General features: G+C 34.9%; 1 pseudogene; it reads right to left on the bottom strand.

Annotated features, from left to right (window-relative positions):
- Nucleotides 1-1,029: 1,029 nt before the first annotated feature.
- LOC149827999 (pentatricopeptide repeat-containing protein At4g38010 pseudogene) lies at nucleotides 1,030-4,593 on the bottom strand (annotated as a pseudogene).
- Between the last annotated feature and the right edge of the window lie 13,350 nt (nucleotides 4,594-17,943).

Below are 17,943 nucleotides of genomic sequence, written 5' to 3' on the forward strand. Positions count from 1 at the left end.
TTTTTATGTGAAATTGGATATCTCAAGAAGATGAAACTCATTTATTTTATTTGTTAATTGTTATGCACATATTATGGAATGTTCTTTTTTTGGAGTGATCAAGTCCAAACTCATTTCATATCCTTTAGGATGGGCCATTTAGCAAAGTTAGATATATTGATTGGTTTCTTTTATTTAAGATCACGTTTACCTAGCACATTTAAAATTTCTTCTTTAGAGTGTGGTGCACACATTCCATGGACAAGATAATAATGATAGCAAGCAAAGTTGTGAATATGTATGATTTCCTCTAAGTACACGTTTGTTTCATTCTCATGGAAGAAAATCGCCTTTTTTAGGGGGGGGGGGGGGGGAGAGGTTAAGGTATAAAAGGATTTGCACATGAAAAGTTATAGGTATTAGAAAAAACTGGGGCACACTTGTACTGGCATGACACTTTCTTACCATGATGCCTTTATGTTTGTTACACTTATGATGGGAAAGGGATGCCAACTTAGCATTTTTCATAGACAATTGCATGGAACAAAAATGAAATATGACTGTACTATACAGGTAATTTGACATGTTTATCTAAAACCCTACAATTTTTATATTTTTATCATATCCAAAATCGCAAATATCTAGATTTAAAAATTCCTTTTTACCCTTCGCACATGCGATTTTCTAAATATATGCAGATTTTCTCTCAAATATGTGACTATTTTTTGCATAATAGTCTTTGTTCTCAGATCTGTAACTCTTTGATCCGATGTCAATAGTCATTGAAAAACTGAGACATAGGCCTATAACTTTTTTGTTTTGAGTTAGAGTCAAAAACTCTTTTAGGGTTTCCATTTTATAGCTCCAAAATCAGAAGAGAAGCATGCTCTACAGACTAGAACATGCACATCTACACTTTTTTTGTTTGCTTTATGTAATTTTTCAGCTACATGCACTAAAAATAAAAAAAAAGGACAAAGATAAATCGAGATGTTAGCTTTCCAATGTCACTAATATCACCTTGATCTGATGAGCAGTTGGGGAAAAATGTCATCTGGAAGATAGGCTATTCGGATCAAGGTACCGTGCACGCACAACAATATTGCCGCGCGACTTGTTCCCATGTGCCATGCCTGCAACTACCATATCCCTGGCACACTGCTTGCTGAAAACCTTGAGGCTGATCAGCTTTCTGCAGCACTGATCAGCTTTCTGCAGCACAACACCTTGAGGCTGTGAACCTCCCTGCACTAGGGTGTGCAGAAGTGTAAGGCTGTCCTGCGAGATAACTTGATTGAGTAGGCTGACCGCAGCCTAGGCCGACTGTGGCCATACTTTGTGAGAAGAGTGTGATAGCTCTTAAGTGTGTTTGAGTGATACTTTGCTAGCCTTGTAACCTAGCTTTGAGCTAGACGAAGCCCCCTATTCCCCTTGTAATAGTGTAGAGTGTCAGTGGAAACATCAACACAAGCACACACTAACAAGTGGTGCCGAATACAAGGTCCAAGAAGAGGGAGGAGCTAAAGAGAATAGCTCAACAACTCCAAACTTCCGCGCAACGAGATTATAGAGACCTTGAGCAAGGTCCTTGCCTTCCGAAAATAGATCCTAAAACTAAGGTCCCACCACTACCTCCTCTATTTTGCTGCGCCCCTATGACTATCCAAAGCAAGGACGGGCAAAAGAGGTTTCTAACATAGAGATTCAATTCCATATTGTTGAAATTAGATATCACTAACCTAAACCCAACTACAGAGGTATGTTTGCCTCATGATAGCCATGGACAGCTTTATGAATTCCAGCTTTCTACTAAGAATTTGATGGATTTTGAAAGCAAATTAGGTGCTGGCTCTAAGTACACTATTAATGTGCTTTAAGCACCATGCTTTTGGTATATATAATGAGTGTAATCTAAAACCTACAATATAATGTGCATTGCTAGAGAGAGAGAGAGAGAGAGAGAGTTCACCAAGAGTTGAGGTTGAGGGAGCGAGGGGGGTTTATAAAGTTGTGATTTGATGAAGCCACCTGTTATTTAGGTGTCTCAAGCTCTGTAACAAATATCGCAAGATTTATGAAAATCTCGCGATAATATTGTGAAAATTTGCCTGAAAGTTTAAAACGGCAATTTCTTGAGAGATTTTCAAAATATCATGATATTTATAAAAAAACATAAATACCACAATTTAAATGCGATATTTACGTTTTAAATAGCTATTTATTGTGAAAAAATGTGTATTTTTATTTTTAAATAAATTTTTTTAATATTGTCTTATAAAAATAGTTTTTATATTTTTTAATTAGTTTTTTTATTGCCGAGATTTTGCTGAAAAAATGCGAGATTTATGAAAAAATTTCAATTCCTCGTGAGTTTTTGACAAACGAGATTTTGCCAAAAAAAACATTTGTCATTATGGTCTCAAGGCCAAAGCCATCCGAAAGAGATTAGTAAATGCAAAAAGTGTATATGCATGTAATTTTTCCATATTTGTGATTTTTAAAATAGGCAATTTTCTGGAGGTTAGCAACGTTATTTCCAGTTAACTAAAAATCCAATCAATTTTTTTATGATATGTCAAGCACTAGGAAGTCCCTTGTACATTGTAACTTTGTTGTGGCCAGTATCTAATATGCCCTCCACCATTTTTCACTAGTGTTGCAATAATTTATATTTTCATTTCACAAACTTGCTTTTCACTTTTTTTCCCAATAGGTAGCCTATTTTTCCACTTGGATATAGGGAAAAAATGAGGCATTTTTAACCAAGTAAAGACCTTTTGGATCCTCATTTTGCATGAAAGTGGAGGGAGTCTAAGACGAGCAAAAAAAAACCAAAAAAGGATGGCTATTACTGTCCTTAAAGTGTGAAATAGCCAGAACCCTCATCTTGATGCAAAGGGTAGCATGAGGCAATTTAGGGAATTCTAGAGTTCTCATTGTCTTCTGAAGTGTCATCCTAAACATGGGATCAAGGGAAAATTAAATCCATTGCATTACTTGTACTAAAAAGTGTTATGAGTTCACCAATTCTTATGAGGTGTGGTGTTTTACCTGACAATCCCTTATCTACAGAACCATGAAGGAGAAACTTAACCAAGTTCATGAATTTGCTCATTCGATCTCGATCCAACTAGATCCTGGTCTCTTTTTTATTCCCCTACTCTTCATGGTTTCTCTTACATGTGTTGAATCAAACCACTTGTTCATGCTAGAATACATATTTGAAACCAGAGCATAAGCTCCTCCACTAATGATCCTAGCATCCAAGAGATGTTCATAACGTCTATATGTATCCAAGTCCCCATGAATCTTGCAAGCACTGAGCAATGCCCCCAACACATGGCTATTAGGCTCCACGGTCATGCTTTTGATGATTTCTTCTGCTTTGTCAAGAAGACCAACACGCCCATATAGATCAACCATGCATGCATAATGTTCCATCCAAGGACGGATACCATAATTGGTCTTCATAACTTCAAACATGCACCAACCTTCATGAACCAAACCTGCATGACTGCATGCAGAGAGGATGGCAACAAAAGTTATGCCATCTGGGCGAATACCATGACATAACATGCGCGAAAAGAGCACGAGTGCTCGTTTGCCATCGCCATGCATGGCCAGGCCTCCTATGACGGAGGTCCATGCAATCAAGTCCTTGCATGCCATACCTTCAAAAAATTTAAGGGCCATCCTAATGTCCCCACACTTGGCATACATGTTCACTAGAGCATTCCCCAAAGCACCATCCACCCCAATACCACACTCATCTATATATGAATGTACCCATTTCCCAAGACTCAAAGCCCCCAATGAAGCACACGAAGACAGTGCACTCACTAGTGTTGCTTCATTAGGTTTCACTTCTCTCACTCTTAGCATCTCTCTGAACATATCAACGCTCTCCTCATGCCTCCCATTTTGAGCATACCCACCAACCATTGCAGTCCAAGACACTATATCTCTCTCAACCATGCCACCAAACATTCGCCTTGCACTTCTAACATCCCCACATTCCATGTACATGTCCACAATTGCGTTCTCCAAAACAACACTAGACCCATCCAAGTTCCTCAAACCATGTGCATGAATCCATTTCCCCAATCTCAAGTCCCCCAACTGCGAGCATGCAGAGAGCAGGGTGACGATGGTCATCGCATTTGGCCTAACACCCATGTCGAAAAAGGCCAAGACAGCCTCCTCGGCACGGCGGCAATGTGCGTAGCCACCGATAATGGTAGTCCACGAAACAACATCTCGTTGAGGCATTTCATCAAACACTTGTTGTGCATCACCCATACAGCCACAAAGCCCGTAAAAGCTCACAAGGGAATTCTGCACAAAAAGATCTGAATTGAAACCACACTTCACAATCCGAGCATGGGTTTCTCTCCCTTTGTCTAAAGATGGCAGCAGAGCGCATGATTTGAGGAGAAAGGTGAAGGCATAGTGATTGGGTGAGAGTGAGCATTGAAGCATGTGGTTGTAAGCAAAGATTGCATCCTGTGGGTTGCCTGAAGAAGTGAGGCACCTCAGCAGAGCGCTCATGAGGTGGGGTTTTGGCGCTTTGATGACGAGTGCGTGGAGTTGCTTCAGCTGTTGACCGGTGGGCATGCCGTTGCCATGCAACATAAAACCGTGCCGACTCTTGCCAAAGCGCCAGCTCGACTCGTTTGGCTGGGGTCGGATCAGCAGGCTTGCTTAGCTTAGCAAAGTGGTAGGCAACAGCCCACTAAGCCCACGGGCCGGCCCGGGGCCGGCCCGGCCCACCATCCGTTGGGCCTGGGCCTTCATTCCTGGCCTGAACCGCCTCAAAGCAGGCTGATACAAGCCAGTCCCGTCCAGCCCGAATGTATATATATATATATATATATATATATATATATATATATATATATATATATATATATATATATATATATATATATATATATATATATCTTGAACCAAGCCTTTAGAATGGAACATGTCTACTGAGTAAAAAATGTATCGAGTATAAGAACGTGTGGTATGTGTTGAAATGATTAGTGACATACAGTGGTAGCATGACATGCGATAGAGCAACGATATCGTCATTGATGTGATGGTGTATGATGACACAGATATAGAGCATTGTTTGATTAAGTTGTATGCCACAACAGATGAGAAGATATTGCATAGGAGTGTGTGTGGGTTAGGGCTATTTCTCATGGGGATCACATTAAGTATTTCAACAAAGTATGGTGACTCGAGGCTAGGCGAGTGAATGCCTAGGCATCAGGGAGCAATCAGAATAGTGTGGCTTAATATGACATATCAGATATCAACTGGCCAATAGGTTGGGCGGTCATGGGAATAATCTTATTATGTTCATTACAGACCCACTAGGTCTTCTAGAGTAACGCTCTAAGGAGGTCGCGCTGCAACCTTAGAGGCGCAAGTGTTGCTGTTTGGATTGGTTGGTTGTCCTGTTGGGTGTGAGTGTCAGCCCTTTCTTAGAGCTTGGACAGTTGCTTACACACTGTTATTGTTTTTCTTCTTTTATATTATCGAGGGCATAACTCCCTGATGTTGCTATATACTCTTCCGTCTACAAGGGAGTGTATATTTAAGCAGGGATTTCAGTGTATTTTAAACTCCAAGAGAACACAAAGTCGCACGCACCAAGAGCCTAGCTTGGATGTAGTGTTACACACTACTATAAACAATGAAATCTCCTAATCCATGTGGTAGGGGACAAGTCCTCTTAGACCATAGGACAGGCTTTTTCAGAACACCATCGTCTTGGATATACATGATTGTCTCCTACACTCCCATTGTGAGAGAAAGGATCTTTTAGACCATATGACGGGCTCAATAAGCTCACTGTCATTTCGAATCCATGGAGGATGTGCAACTTTAATGTGGCTTCCTTATAAAATTTCATTTATCAAATAATATGCAATTCACAGGGCATTCTCCCTAGTTCAAGGGTCATAGCCTACCCCAACTCGAATAAAGCCACACTTATAAACTTAAGATCTCATAAGTTGTATGCAACAATCCCTATTGCTATTCATGCGGTATAGACAATTGGGGAAACACTGACATCACAAGGGTTTATGTATCAACAATTTACACAGTATACCATAAAAACCTATGCATTCATATGCATATACTATTAAAAGTCATTTTAGGATCACAAAAGATTTGTTTTCTAACAAATTAAGTTTTTATGTCAATTTAAACCAAAAAGAATTTAATGTCAAACCATAGGGCCATTAATTTCATTAACATCCTTCTCATGTGCATACAATTTCAACACAGATGGATATAAACTCAAAATAGAATTCAACATTAATCATGATAGTGCTAGATGAAGCAAGCAACTTAAACAAATATGCTAAAATCCAATACGAAGATTTCTGAGATAGTCATGTTGTAATACAATTCAAACTGTTAAAATGAGGTTTGACTATGGTTATAAAAACAAAACTTCGGTGATTTGAAAACAAATGTCAATTTTAGTTTGGATCGATAAAATCTCTTTGTACTTCAAGCAGGCCTATAACACTAGCGGTAGCAGACTTCACCACCCACTGGATTTCTGTTTGGGATAAAGATCTTGTATCCCTTTGGAAAACTCCAATGAGTTGCTCACTGGTGGGTGACTCCACTATTTTCATTGACTATGCTAAACGACCACTTGATTTCCTAGGACTAAGTCAATTGGGCTGATAAATCCCAATGACATGCCAAATTGGCCAATTTTGTAATGCCGCGATATATTTAACCCCTTGTAAAACACATGAAAATCTAAAACTTTTCTTTTTTGAATCATCAGCGAAAACTTTCTTAGCTTTTGGTCAAAACCTCAGGCCGGTTACAGAACAATCAATCACAATAATATAAAATTTTAATTGAATAACATTTCTCAAAATGATTCTATTGTATAAGTCAGAGTAATTACAAAATTCATAATAACACGAATGTTTATACAAAATATGTGTCCCAAAATTTGGGGCCCAGGAAAAAAAATAATTGGCTCTCGACACTGCCTTAACTTTCCGCAACTACTCTGGCTCAGCTACTTAGTACCTAAAATGGTTTTTAGTAGGAGGCTAGAGCAGCTCCCAGTAGGAATACAAATATCTGAGCATGCATGCATAAAATCAAGTATACATGTAACAATATTCTTTTCGTACATACCAAATAAACAACAGTTATCAATATATACACATATAAAATATTTTTTCAACCAAATTCTAAAATTTAAAAATCACAATTCAAAACATGCATTCATTCTCATACAATTGAGAATATGTGATCATTCATATATATATTAAACACAATTCAGAATATGTGACCATTCACATATACATACCATAATTCATAATATGCAATCATTTGCATATATATATCACAATCAAGTAGTTTCCTTATTTAGAAAAGGATGTCAAACACAATTCATGTTAATAAATCATAATCATACATGTACAGTTAAATAATGCATATACTTACCATTATGAGTAGATCATCTCTTTCATGCATAGGTGGCTTTAACTTCTTTTATTTATGTTTCTTATTTAATGATGCATGTGATGCTTTACTATATGTATAATATAATTTTTTTTTCTTTTATAACTTTTTTATGGGTACGACATAGTTATACGGATTGGAGGCTCTGTAACATCGCATATTTTTATATTTAGTTAAATTTGATTTTTTTGTCAAAAATTTGACTATCTGGAGAAAAATCGTTTAAGGTTCGATTTTTAAACTGATGTCTTTGAGTCTGGGCTTGACCCAGGTCTCATCGACAAGGTCGAGCCGAGCCAAACGAAATGTGAGAAAGAGTTTTAATTTTGACCTTTAAATTCAAGCAAAATTCAGGTTATTTTGAAGAAAAAATCAGAATCTTATATGCGTGTAATATATCGTTGGATGCGTAGCAAAATTTTGAGTGCAACAATATCTTGTTTTCTTGATTTCGAGTTCTGATTTGCCCAAAAACTGCATTTTTCTAAAAATTTAGCAGTTTGTCAAAATGAATCCGGAGTTGGATTGGATTGGGTCCAAGGCCTATAATCCAAATTAATATGGATTTGGATCGTATTTAAGTCCTACTTAAATATGGGTTTGATCCAGCTCTTGATCCAATTTTGTTTTGGGTATGGGTTTGTTTTTTGGATCCGGATCTGAATCCAAATCCAAACCCAACATTTTCCAGCTTTAAATTTAATTTAAAGCCTTAATTTGGTGTTTATTTGTGTTAAGAAGCCTCCCCTATTAATTTCGTAATTTTTAAAAAAAATTATTTGTAATTTAATATTTATTTATTTAATTTAATTCCAAAATTTTATTTTTTATAGTTTATTAGGACTTCTTAAAAAAAAAAGTTCTTATACTTACCTAGAAGGAACTAAGAGGATTTAAGGACTTTAAAAAAAAATCAGAAAGTTTTAGAAAAGTCAACATTAGAGTTTTTAAAATTTTGGAAAACTAGGGGAGAGTTTCCCATATTGGAGACTCTCCAACCCTTTTAGAAAAGGCTGGAGAAGGGGGAAGGAAAGAGAGAAAAGAGAAAGAGAGAGAGAAAGGGGAGGAGAGGAAGAAGGAAGAAGAAAGAAGAAGGCTCTTCTTCTCCACTCATCCAGCCCCTTTTCCACCATTGTTTTTCCCTATTTTTCAATTATTAAAGGTATGAGTCTCCTTTCTTGAGATCGATTGATATATTGAATGTAGATAGGTTTTCCATGTTTGATTTGGATGGAAACTCATAAGAAAATGGTAGATTTGTATGCATACTCTAACATATATGAAGAAGGATCAATAGATCATCTTCCATAAGTGTAATATTTACCTTATTTACCTTTTTGAAAATAAATTTCAGTGTATGCATCATTTTACACAAAAAAAAAATAGAATTTCGTTTGATGGAAGATATGTGTATTTATGTATTTATGTGGATGGGCATCGATTTTGATGGATATATTTGGATCTGTTCAGTCGTTTCTCATAAAGGAAAATTTTTATACATCATACTTCTTTGTTTTAATTAACCGTGTAATACTTATGGTAATCTAGATCAGCTACCAGTCAATATGAGATGATTTATCATCTAGATGACTTGTTGGATGTTTTTGTTAGTTTCAGATTTATTGGTTGAATTACTGTAAAATTTTCTATTCTCAGAAGAATATGTTTTTACTGGCTTATATCACTTGGAGATTTTTTCTTCTTCTCAATAGGCAGTCTTAGGGGGTGGGGGGATAACCTGCGTAAGATTCTTGGAGATTGTTTTTTTTTGTTAGGTGATGGTATAATTATTTTCATGTATGTTGAACTTACATGATATAGAATATCTTGTTGTAGTTCTTTTTTATCAGGAAACTCTAGATACTTGTAGTGAGGTTTCTGGAATACAGACTTGTTTCTGCTGGCAAATATTTGGTTACATCTTTCATGATGAATGAGTTACTAACTGAACTTTGAGTTTTGAAATATGTGGACAATCAACTAAGATCCAACGAGTGTGGTATTTAGGCAAGTGTTTGTGTGTCATTATTGCAAAAATTATTAAAGACTTGAGGCATCAACATAGTGAGCCAGTGGTTGAGCTGCTTAACATCAGGTATTCTAATCCGTGCAACTTCTACCTAAGCCCTGATCACATCTTCCTAATTCTAGTAAGGTTGTTGGGTCTTAAATCTTACTTGTCATAGACTGGATATTGAATTGATGGATCTTTATTTTGAGCAGTTCAAGGACTGGACTGATGTGTCTCTTCCATATCATTGTCATGCTTTTCCTGTTCTGAAAAATTACTCCCTCTCCAAAAGACATGGTTGTGCTGATTAGTGTGGGTGATTACTTCCTCCAACTTACCTCCGTGTTGTATCCTCGTTATACTATTCTTAATGGAAAATAAACAGAAATGATGTGTCATGTCTCTTTTGTGTTGTGTTCTTGTGACATAGCTCACTTTGTTCACATACATGTGAAAAGTTATTATGAGTTGCATTTTTTACTGCAAGTTTTATTGTTAAATGCTTCAAATGTGTTTTGGCGTTTGATTTTGATTGCATCTAGATGGTTTCAGTCTTCATTTTGGTTCTAAACTTAAGACGTTGGACTGGGAGCAGTCACTTGTGATAGCAGGTTGAAAAATGGTGAACAACTCCTTTTTTTGTCTAGGCTGAAGGCATGAACCAACTCAACCAAGTCCATTGGTGCCCAATATCCTTAGTCCAATTTCTAATCAGGTTGAGATGAATGAGATGTTATTGAGTGTTTAACTTCATGATTCAGGTACTGTAAATGTGGGTTGGTGGGAATTATACATGCTTCTATCATATACAATCTATTGTCGTCCCCATTTGATAAGTGTCTAATGTTAATTACGATGACAACATTGAAGTACCCGTACAATCATTTTTATCGCATGTCAATAACCTCATAATATTAATACTATTTGTTACTGCCTTGGTCCCCTTTATTATCCCATTGTGACCATCTTCCAGTCGTTAAAGGAACATCATGTTTTCATCAAAAGTTATTGTTGTTGGCATCATCATCATTAATATCACTTTTTCATCATAATGCTTCATGGTGCGATCTTTCCAGTGAGTAATCTTGTCATATTTCTGCTGAAGATTTTGTCAAGAATATACATAATTTAGAACAGTGTATGAATGTTTAGTTGGAAGTCTTTCGGATAAATTCAGAATCCTATATTAGCTTCTATAATTTAGAGCTCCTTATAAAGTATGTTGGTATATGTTGCATGCACCATCGCTTGATTGTTCATTAGTTTACTTGAGGAAGCTTATGACTGAATGCATGCATTTAACATGAATACATATATGGAATGAAAGCATGCACATGGCATAGTGAGGTAAACTCATGCATATGAATGACGTAGATCATGCACATGTTTAATTGGCATGTATGGAGGTGCATTGGAAGCATGTTGACGTGATTGCATATATGGCATGTTACAATTTTTGCCTATGATGCATCGATGATCGAAATGAATCATCGTAGGTCTGAAGAGCCTTGAGCTTTGGTTTGCTCTTTCTTTACTTGTTTAGATGCATCACAAAAATCACATTAATAGTTTGCACTATATTGCACTGTTCTATGCTTTTCCACGGGTGGTCGTCCCGTGATGGTTCTCGCAGGGGTATATGCGAGCTTTTGCCTTTGCTTTTGCATGTTGAATTGCAAAACTCAATAATTTGCTTTTAATAAAAAGATAATGAATAAGAACAATGTAATATATGTTCTTAGATCTTCTATCAGAAGAATGAGAATCTTAGAGATTCAGTTTTGGGGGACCATGAGGATACAAAAACTTTGTGTGCTTTACTTTTACCCCTGAACCCGATATTGAGGTTCTTTCTCATGGCCACAATGTTAGAGAGAGTCTGTCACTTTACCTGAGGGTGGTGTATTCAACACATGGTATACCAAGAAAGTGACACTTGTGGGCGTGGAGGGTCCCTAGTATCTCCGACATTAGATGTGGAGGTCTAATGTTCCGAAGGTGATTTGTCGATGACTAAGTTTGGAACCCAGTAATAATATACAACTTGTGTGTTAAGCTATCCTAGAAACTAACTTGACATCGAGGATTTTACCCGTTTAGTGTATTCGCGGGCAACTGTAATTAAAAAGAGGAACTTAAATTGTATGCATTTAATATGACATACATATGAAAAAAATAATTTTAAGGAAAGATAATAAAGTGTTCATGCATTGCACATAAATCATGCATAATACTGCTATGCATTAGATCATATATATTTTACCTGTTCCCTTAATTATTACACGTTGGTGGATACAAGATGTTTAATTTCTAATGCATGTTAAATGTCTTGCTTACTTAAATTATAATCTCTGTTAATGATTAATGTTTTTTCATGCTTAATAAATGCTCCATGTTGCATGAATGCTTAATTGAATTAGGTAATTGTCATAATTATAATTCTTTTAAATTATTGAATAAAATTTTATCTAAATTTTTTATACCCATTTATTTCATTAGAGGGATTTCTACGCAAAATTCTTCAGATTTCTGACACCCACTTTTTATGATTTTTTCACAGCTGCAGGTGACCAGTGAAGCGACTAGCTTCTGGGAGAGCTATGGGTGTCACGTTTTTGCTAGACAGTTCACAGAGGGACAACGTGACTCAGTCTTTTTCTTTATTTACTTTTTGTCATTAAAATAACTCTGCTATGTCTTTTGCAATTATTGTTAAATACTCTTTCTTTCATGATTAATAGATAAAGAGTTGCTATGAATTGGGATGATAAGTGTAAACTCTATTGTGGTTGGTTGTTTTATCCAATTGGGAGTGGAACTGTAAAGGCCTCAGGTTTCTGGGGATGTTTCCGCACTTGAAAAAAAAATCTTTTCCGCATTTTCAAGGGGTATGAGTTGAGGTCGTTGCAGGCTCAGCCTAGAGGTACATTCAATCAATTTTGTATTTTATTACCCTGGCCTTGTACATCCGCTTTGATCCTTAGGATAGGAACATTCTAGTCAAAAGAGAGATCCCAACACCCACAACCTGATATATCAGAATTTGCTTTAAGGTAAAGTTCAATCTCACTAAGTGGTAGTTATCCCCTATCTTAGGAAAAGTAACCTATTGTGCTTAATAAAACCCCACAAAGACAATCATATTGCCTACTCTCTCATTGTAGGCCCAAATGAATGAACATATATATCACTTATTATTCAATTAATTCTCATTACATACGTGCTAAAATATTATTTACTTATTTACAAATTTTAGAAGCACATATGATTTCAATCAAACTATCATAGGGTTATCAACCACCCATCTAGAGCACTTAACATATATTAGTTCAAATAACCATACACAAGGTCATGAGCCACTAATTTGGGCACGAATCATGCATCCTTTCAATGCAATAATCATATGTTTGCCACACATGCCACATAAGCAAACAACATTCATATGCATGATTCAACATAATGTTGGGATCATGTTGAATTTTCTTTAGCCTATCATTCATTCGAATATTTTTTTAGCCTATCATTCAATCAATTTTGTGTTTTATTACCCTGGCCTTGCATATCCACTTCAATCTCTGAGAGAGGGACGATCCATTCAAGAGAGAGATCCTAACACCCGCAACTTGATATATCAAAATTTGCTTTCAACTGAAGTCTAATCTCATTATCACCCCATGACATAAGTGGTAACTATCCCCTATCTTCGTGGTTGGGGAAGCAACCTTATGTGCTTAACAAAACCCCATGAAACCAATTGTACTACCTACTCTTCTATTTGAGGCCCAAGTGAACAAACATGCATATCTTATTATTCAATTAATTTTGTTTACATACATGCTAAAATATTATTTACTTATTTACAGATTTCAAAAACACATATGATTTCAATCAAACCAGCATATGGTTATCAGCCTCCCATCTAGGGCACTTAACATAAATTAGTTCAAATGACCATACACAAGGTCATGAGCCACCAATTCGGGCTCGAATCATGCATCCTTTCAATGCAATAATCATATGCATATCACACATGCTATATAAGCAAACAACATTCATATGCATGATTCAACATGATGCCTTAGCCTATGATTCATTCAAATATTTTCCTTAGCATGCATTGCACATTTCAATCGCATGCAGTAACATAGCCTTCAATATCATGCAGTAGTATATCATGTATTTGCATATTTTTAGTATTAACAATTTATATAGCATTGTACCATACATTACCCGTGCATCTCTATACGAAGAGAGTCTCTCTTAGGACCACCGAACATTTACCAATGCAATATAATCAAAATCCTAGCAAAACAAGTCTCATGGTATGTTCCTGGCTCTATTTGCTTGAATTCTAGGCTTAACAACCCTTACCCAAGCTAAAAAAAGAGAAAGAAAATGCATCCTGGTATTCTAGGACTGACTCTTTTAAAGCAGGGGTCGACTCTTTTTAAATAAGGGGTTGACTCTTTTAAACCAATTTGTACTAAAATAACATATTAGTTTATATTTAAAGAACGTGCATACAACTGAAAACATAGATTTAGTTCAAACTTAACTGTGTTATAAACACATACGTTGTAAAATATTGATCTTTACAACTACACTCATGCATTGACAAATTCGGTTATTGTTCATGTACATTCTTAAAACAATTTGAATTACACAATCGTAACCAACAAAACTAAATCAAAGTTTTACTGTGTTGTACTATAAATCAGATCCGCAAGCATTTTGCAAAAATACATGCATTACTTATGTGTATGAAATCCACAAGTGAAGAACAAAAATCATAAGTGTAGCAAAATCTATGAGTTTCCTTATAAACATATTTTTTTGAAAGCGTTTATATCCAAAATGTAGAAATACAAACAAGTCTTATCATAATGAAACTTGAAAAGATATTTGAAATATTTGTGCATATTCATGTTCAAAACTTCTGAACACATGCATATTTTTATTTGCAAAAGTTTAATGCATGTATTAACATATTCTATTTGTTATGATATATTACAAAACAATTTTGGAAGATATATATATTTACAATTTTGTAAATCAATAAAAAGTACAAAAATTCCTAATAAGAAAAGATTATTACACAAGCAACCCAAATTTATGCATATATGCTAAGTCAAAAGTGAACCTACCTTGTAATGTGTGCGGATACTCGAAGAGAAGCAAAATATCCCCAAAATACTGGAAGAGATTTTGCTCCAAAATGTGCGGGGTAAATTGCACTTTCAGGCGACAATTCGAATGCGGGCAAGGTCTAGCTCGAACCGGTTGAGAGGAAATCAACTTATGTGAATCGAGTAGTAAGGTTGAACCATGTAGGCTAGGAGAAAATGAGTCAACAAGGAGAACCAAGTTACTAGAAAAACCGAGTCACTAGGGGGACCAAACCGTGTCACAAGGGAGAACCAAGCCGGGTCACTAGGGGGAAAACCAAGTCACTAGGGGGAGGTGGCAACCACCAAAGTGGTGGTACAAAGGGAGAGATGAGAGGAAGACATAGAAGGAAGGGTTGAATGAAACTAAAGGAGAGGGAACCCCCCCTTTATAGTGGAGGAAAGGGCTTAAGGGTTTGCTAAGTGTATGCTTGGGGCTTACAATTGGTACTCTCAATGCAATACCATAGGCTAAACCATGGGCTGCAAGGGTTTTGATCCTCTAAAGGGATCTAACCAGACTAAGTTCTGATTTTGGTTGGATTTCAATATGTAGCTGGGATCTAGTTTTTATAAACTAGGTCCCTATGTTTTTACTAAATTTTTAAAACAATAATTTTATTTATAAAAATGATATTTTCTAAAAGTTTTGAGTTTATGTAAATGTTTCTATGTAGCTGACTGAGCTTGGTCAACAAGGGTATGGATGACTATGACCCTAAAGTCGCTACAAACCCCAAAACTTTTTGAAGTTACCATTTTGCCCTTAAAATTGTCGGGTGTGTTTAGAGCTCGTACGAACTCTGATTTTGACAAAATCACTTTCGTTCTCTTCAAAATTTTGATGTGAATGCAACTGTGTACTCAAATAACATAAATTAGATCTTTAAAAAAATCCATAATTTATGATTTTGCAGTCACTGCAAATTGGGGTCAATCCAAACTCAATTTAGCTTTTTAATTTAGAGCGGGTTCACGATATTTAGATCCCCAATTAAATAATAATTTAATAGTTGTTTCGATAATCGAATTTCTTCCAAAAAATTTCAAAAATATTATTAGTCATCAATGATACAATAACATTTAATAAATATCAAAATCTTGTTGAGAAATAATATGATAATAACAACTAATTAATTTGCGAGAACATTATAATTAATTTCATTAATTATGCTAAAATAATGTCTTTTCAATATATTTCAAATCCATAGAATTTATGGGTATTACATATTTCCCATTTTAAAAGAGCCTTGTAAACTCTAATAAGGTTGTTGCAGGTCGATATACCATTCAGCCAGTGGTCCAATTGCACTAATATGAACGGATATTTAAATCCACACTTAAAATCAATAAGAGTACTATGCTTTAAGATTAAAGGACTTTGAAAACATTTGAAATGAATTTTTCATTTGGTTTTAAATGCCAAATTTGATTTTTTAAATAATATGATTTCAAACAAACTCAAAGATGATAAAATAAAAGTAAAATGACACTTAAAAAATATAAAATATATAGCTAATCACTTTTAAAACAATTTAGGAAATCTGATGGCTTTTCAAAACAATTTTAGTAAATCAATTTAACTTAACCTGTTGGCTTTTCAAAACAATTTTAAAAAACCAGTTTAACTTGAAAGAGGTTGCAAAACCATATTTAATAACAATAAAACCTTGTGATATTTGAAAAATGAATAAATTTAGAAAATACAAAAGTTGTAATAAAGTATTTGGTTTATGAGATTTATTTTCAAAGTATGTAATTAAGAAAAAAATGAACTTTTGAACATTTCAAACAAAAGTTATAAAACACCTAATTCAATTGCTTACAATAACAAATTTATCAAACTACAATATCATTATCAAGAAACTAATTTAGAAAGTAAATCTAATTATACAAATATGTGTGACTAATTACTAACCTTACTCGCTTTAATTGTAAAAACTAAAACTAATTATTCAAAAAAATAACTTAAGGCAAGTATGATCCTAATTATCAAAATTATAACTACTTACAAAACTAAATTTAAGAAAATTTAATTACTAAAATTAATATTAATCACTTATCTAAAATTCATGAGCTTCATCAGTTGTCGTCATGCCTCCTTTTCTTAGCCCCTCCTCTTCCTTCCTCTCTATCCACTTTTCATACCCCACCCCTAGGGATATTTATAGAGGAGCCAAGGCGGCAAGAGTAGGGGGTAGGCCGTTTGGCATGGGGTGAAATGATCATTGATCCATGGCCTTCATTTCTTCTTTACATTTTATTTTATTTTTATTCTTCATTTACTTAAAACATTACTTGTAACTAAACAAATACCCCCTATTTGAATCCATTAAAAATATGTAAAAATTCAAATCCCATTGAATAAAAAATCAACTTCAGGGTTCTAGAACAAATTTTAGAATTTTGCAATTGGGTCCAAGATTGTGCTTCTCAAAATCTTAAGTATTACTTTTGTATTATATTTTAAAAAAGTGTCTCTTTACATATTATTACTTTGTGTCAAATGTCTGACAGAAAATCTTTCATAGTTTAATTATTAAAAATAGTTACTTATTATGTGCACATTTCACAACACATGTATATATAAAAAAACCCAAGTTTGACTTTTATATGAATCACTATATTTGAAGTAAAATTAAGGCCTATAACTGAAAAAATAGGTTTGCATATTGCAGATTGACTACTCCAATCAAATGCATCTGAAAGCGAGGTTTGTTTTGCATAGCTAAAAATTAAAAAAAGAAAAGAAGTGCCATTTTCCAGACAAAAAATGGCTAGGCCCGTGCCACCCCTGCTGAGCGGCACCAGCCTGTCCATTTTCTAGTCAAGGGATGATTGAAAATGAAAAAAAAAACTGGAAAAATAAAAGAAAAAGAGCAACCACAAATTCCTCCCCCCCCTTCCCGCGGTTTAATTTTAGAAAATTTTTGAAAAAAATTGAAAAATCTTAAAAAATTTCAGCCAAGTGATGACCCCCTTTGAAAAGTTTTGAAAATTTTAAATATTGGAAACCAAATTTTTTTTGCCCAACTTTGAAAAGTTTTGAAAATTTTAAATATTAGAAACCAACAAAATTTTGCCCCACTTTAAGCAAAAATCTTATATTTTTTTTGAAAATTTTCAACCGAATAAGTGATGCTCCTTTGAAAGGTTTTGAAATTTTTAAATATTAGAAACCAAATTTTTTTTGCCCCCCTTTTAAGCAAAATCTTGAATCGGCCGCTGTTTGGCATGCAAGCAATAAGTTTAGAGTTTAAATCATATTGCTTACAAGTTTGAAATAATTTT

This window comes from Nuphar pumila, chromosome 10, assembly GCF_984573655.1.
Source record: "Nuphar pumila chromosome 10, dmNupPumi1.hap1.1, whole genome shotgun sequence".
In the NCBI taxonomy this organism is placed as follows: Eukaryota; Viridiplantae; Streptophyta; class Magnoliopsida; order Nymphaeales; family Nymphaeaceae; genus Nuphar; species Nuphar pumila.